This window comes from Cryptomeria japonica, chromosome 2 (assembly GCF_030272615.1).
Source record: "Cryptomeria japonica chromosome 2, Sugi_1.0, whole genome shotgun sequence".
Taxonomy (NCBI): Eukaryota; Viridiplantae; Streptophyta; class Pinopsida; order Cupressales; family Cupressaceae; genus Cryptomeria; species Cryptomeria japonica.
In genome coordinates, this window is record NC_081406.1 from 469,749,946 (window position 1) to 469,755,823 (window position 5,878).

Here is a 5,878-nt window from a genome sequence, read left to right on the forward strand (position 1 = left end):
TCAGATTTCTTAGGGGATTCATCAACCTTGACATTGATGCTCTCAACAATCTTCCAAGTTCTATTATTATAGCACTTGAGGGATTTTCTCTTAGTGGAATATCCTAAAAATATTCCTTCATCACATTTAGGATCAAATTTGCTCAAATGCTCACCTCTCTTGATATATCACTTACTCTCAAATACCTTAAAGTAACTCATAGTGGGAGTCTTCCTGGTCCAATACTCATAAGGTTTTTTATCTTTTCCGTTCTTGATATGTACCTGGTTCAATGTATAGATTGCAGTGCTCACCACTTCTCTCAAAAAAGTGTGAGCAACCTTTCCTTGGATTAGCATTGTTCTCATCGCTTCAACTACAGTCTTGTTATTCCTTTCTGCTATACCATTCTATTGTGGTGTCCTAGGGGCAGACAATTGCCTCTTGATGTCGTTCTCTTCACAGTACTTGTTGAATTCATCAGAAGTGAATTCTCCTCCTTGATTAGTTCTTACGCACTTTATCCTTTGGCCACTTTCCTTTTCTACTAATGCTCTGAAGGCTTTGAATTTTTTAAATGCTTCAGACTTGTCTTTCAAGAATGTGACCCACATCATTCTTGAGCAGTCATTGGTAAGAATCATAAAATACCTATCTCCCTGAATACTTCTAGTTTTCATAGGACCACACAAATCAGTATGCACAAGATCAAGTAAATTCTCTGCTGAAAAAGACTTACCTTTAAAAGTTGAGGAAGACATCTTCCCAAGTTGACATTCTCTGCACAAAGAATTCTCAGGTTTGTTCAGCAAAGGCAATCCTCTTACCACCTTGATCTTATCGGCTTTAACAATATTGTCAAAGTTCATAAGACAAAGTCTCTTATGCCATATCCAACTATCATCAAACTTAGCCATCAGACACTGACTAATCTTGGCATTCAACTGAAATAGATTACCTCTAGTCTTCTTACCGGTGGCAATAAGTTCACCACTCTTTCCAATTATACTGCAGATTCCACCTTTGAACTTTAGAGTGAGTCCTTTGTCATTCAGCTGAGCAACACTTAAAAGGTTATGCTTCAAGCCTTCTACCCAGTAAACATCATTTGTACTTCTTTTTCCATTCAGTGAGATGGATCCTTTGCCTTTTACCAAGCATGGTGCATCATTGCCAAATCTGACAACACCTCCATCATAATCTTCTAGAGATAGAAACTTTCTCCTATCACCAGTCATGTGTGAGAACAACCACTATTCAATTATCCACTCATTAGAATTGTCAATGCGAGACACAAGTGCTTTCTTGTCAGACACTTCTTCCTTCACAGCTACAAATACTATGTCTTCATTTTCTTCATCCTCAGATTCTTCATTAGTAACACCTTCATCCACAACAACAAGACATTTTCTTCTATTTCCTCCTTTATACTTTCTAAACCTCTCCGGTTTATCCTTATTATCACTGTTAGGACAATTAACAACTATATGTCCTATCTTGTTGTAGGAGAAACATTTTAAAGGAAGCTTACCTCTATATTTACCAGTTCCTTTCGGAAGTCTTTTAGTAAGAAGAGCTTCAAACTCCATCAAAATCTCTTCATCATCCATATCTCTGCATTATTTGGATTCATAACTGGTACTAGTTTCTTTTCCTTTTCTGGATGGTGTAACAGATGCTCTAAAGGCTGAATCAGTCTTCTGAACACTGGCATCATAGTTATTCAACTCATATGCAGTCAACTTTGCAATGATAGAGTCTAAGGATACCTTGGTTTTATCAATAGACCTTAGTTCCTGGATAGCATCAACTCTGATTGCATAGATTGGTAACAATGATCTCAAGACTTTACTAAGAATGGTGGCATCCTCAATTGTTCCACCAATGTTTTTGATATCTCCAACCACAGTCTTAATCCTAATGCCATATTGTTGAATGGTCTCTCCTTCAACCATCTTCAAATTTTCCTCTAAGGCTCTCTTCCTTATCTTTCTTTACATACTCAGCACCACCATAAATGGTTTCCAGTGCATCCCATACATCCTTAGGAGTTTCCTTGTCTTGTACATCAATAAACTCAATATCTGATAGGCTACTGATAAGGGCTTCCATGACTTGCCCATTTTCTTGAATCTCTCTCTTCTGATCATTGGTCAGAGTGCCAGTGGGAATCACATAGGCATTCTCAACATAGCTCCAGTGTTGAGCACCCATACTCTTGATGTAAATCTTCATTTTGTCCTTCCATATCTTGAAGTTATCTCTATTGAACTTAGGACCTTCCCTCTTCATCATTACAACAGGATCTTTTACCTCAAGCGGTTAAGCTTATATCACCAAGGACCTAGAGTTGCTCTGATACCAATTGATGAATAATGATGAACAAAAAATACCCTAATCGGTACTGATGGGGGGGGGGGGTGAATCAGTATAGACAAAAACTTTCTCAACAACTTATCAAGTTAAAACAGTACCAACCGGTTGTCTTCATCACTGAACTTAACCATGGCAATACTGGTTAAACAAAGTAAGACTTCAAACAACATAAACTGATAAGTCTGATCACTTCAAATATATTAAATACTTGATAACAAATTCACCCATAAACATATGCATGTGGTATACCAGTAATACCATAACCTATTAGCTCTGCATGCATAATCACTCAAACACAAAATACTTAATCATCGCATGAAAAATGCACAACTCATGACACATAGATTTTTCATGTGGAAACCCAAATGGGAAAAACCATGGTGGGGATGAATACCCACAAGCTTTTTTTGAACTCTTTTGAAGCTTGCTCTGTTAGGAGTCTCGTCCGGTTAAAGACTTTACAATATGGTTATGTTAGGAACTGATCCTGTTAAAGATCACCCGGTTAAGGGATGGTTGTATACACTATTAAAGGTTGAAACCCTGTTAAAGGTTACCTCACTAGAGGATTTGAAGAACTCAATGATCTTGAGTCACCCGGTTAAAGGATTTACAATAAGCCTATTAAAGCTACCTGGTAAAGGGATTTTCCAACTGTTGAAATGGTTAGAAGACAACAGGTAAAACTCTGATCTGATAACAACACTACATGCCAAGACAGATCCTTTTCATTTCCTCTCTTCTACAATCACACTCTGCAACTTTCCTCTTACTGGTCTAGCAAGTATCTCATCACTCAGATACACACACAACATTTTCCAATAACAAACAATAACAAACATTATCGACCTTATAGACAACAATTAGGTCAGTAGCATAAACCCTAAACCCTAAGCATTTAGGTTTACAATATAAGCGGTCCAATCCTAACCGTCCAAACACTTTGCATAGAGCAATACAATATCAAACAGATCAGAAGACAATCTGCATCAGTCATTCTTCACCGCATATGGGGATCAGTAACCCATCACGCTCTCTTCTCATACCACCAAGAAGAATGTTCATTCCCAAGGTAGACTTTTAATGCAATCGATCTTCACATGCAAGATCCTCAAGGAAATCCTTCATGCACACAAAACTGACGTGGCACATCAATTTCACCCTCATCTCTTAGCTAACTCATCAAAGAATGTCTTTGGTTGCATTGCACAAGATGGATTGCCAAACCAGAAACTCTAGAGCTGAGACTACCAACTGATAGTCACACTTAGTGAAACCCCAACACCGGTTCACTACATATCTTCATACCGGTTCACCATCTTCTTCCAATCTGCATATCAGTTCATTTTAACTTATTGACATCAATGACAACATACATTATCATCATATCATCATGCTGGTTCATTATATGCTAACAATATCCAACAATCACAAGCCTTAAATCAAAATGCACCTTTACACTCTTCAATATTTATGGGTTGGTCAAAACAAAGGATAAAAAACATCTGTGGGATGTTCTGATGGTATTTTTTGAGAATACAAATGGGAAATTCATAGTGGTTGGTGATTTTAACACTATTCTAAAAATTTAGAGGATAAAAATGGTGGATTGGGAAGGATTACTAAGACCCAAAGAGACTTTAGGAAATTTGTTGTGACCAATGGCCTAACAAACATTGTTTCAAAAAATAGGAAATGCACATAGAATAATCGAAGAGAAGGATTTATGAATATTGCAGAGAGATTGGATGAGTTCTTAGTTTTAGATGAATGGATGATGGACACAAATATCCCAATGACCCAAATACTGAGCTTCCCTATATCTGACCATTACTTGGTAGAATTAATGATTGAAGAAGAATTCCCTCCTCTGAAATGTCAATTTTGTTTCAAAAAGATATGGTTTAGAAGTTTGGATCTAATGGATAATCTAGAAAAATGGTTGATAGAATCAAACATATATGAGGGATCTAAAATGTTTATCTTTTGCAAATGAATGCAATTCATAAATCAAAGATCAAAATCTAGAATAAAGAAACCTTCAAGAACATCTTTACCAAGAAGGAAAAACTAGAAAAACAAATAAACTATCTCAGCGAAAAATTAATAAATCAAGGCATGATGAGAGAATAATACTTGGAAGAAAAGAAACTTATGGTCGAATATGGAGAAACCTCAGCAAGAGAAGAGTGTTACTAGAGGACAAAGTCTAGAGAAACATGGCTGGCAAAGGGAGACCATAATAGAAGTTTCTTTCATAACTCAACAAAGATGAAGAGGGGATGGAATAGATTTTCCCAAATCAGACTACTTGATGGGCAATTGGTAACTAACCCGCAGGCTATTCAAATGTGAGGAGTAGAATTTTTCAAAAACCTCTTAGGAGGGAACAATGTGGTAGAACAAATAAATATGAAAATCATGAATGATTTATAAAGGAAAGTATTAGAGGAATGTTGGCAATAATAATGCAGGAAAATCGAGAGGGGGGGTGGTGAATTAGTTTTCACCAAACTTAAACAAATTAACCTTAACTTTAGATCTTATCAAGAACAACAATAGCAAAGATAAACACCACATCAACAACACACATAACACACAAATTTTTGACGTGGAAAACTTGGTTAAGGGAAAAACATGGTGGGACCTACCCACAATAATATGATACTCTACAGTAGTATGTGAAAATATTACAATGGAGAATGCACATGCATTCAAGCACACTGCCTAGAGATCACTGCTCAAAAATGAAAAAAAAAGGGCTCCAACCCTGGGAACACACTGTCTTACAAAGATCGGACAACAATTAGGATTACATGAACTAAAAGAATAGCATCTCCAAATGCCTGATCACAATTTTAGTTAAGAACATTGTCTACACAACAACACTTCTTTGTTTTTCTCTTCTACCAAAAGATCAATTCTCTTATTCGCACATAAAATACTCTCAAAGATCACAGACACAACCGTAGACATAGAACTTACATTATTACAATAGTTATTTATACAAATCATCAACCTTAGCCTCAAGGTCGGCTCAATACATAAGACCTAATTACAAAATTACATCACACAATAAAAAAATCCATATGCGGACACATACAATGTTGAGAAGGACATATCATGGACCCAAATCAAATCTTTGAACATGTAACACCACCAAATATCATGCGAAGATCATCCGCAACACGCAAAAACCATTAGGTCGGCTAGAAAGTTGTATAACATGAAGAATACCACTAGACCAATAAAATATTCAATAACACGCACCACAATCAATGCGGAGCACAAAAACACATAGAACACAATCGAAGAACATCAACAGGAAATGTGAATTTCTTCGCAATAACCGCAACAAATCGGATATGTTGGCAATTGATACTCATTCGGTGATTTCAGATGACGTTCGGTAGTTGCATATTTTTCTAGGGTTGTCATTGATGGTAACTCTTCTTGATGATTCAATCCGGCAGTCATGATTCATTTTATTCAGAAGTTGGAGTTAAATGATAGGCAGTTAACT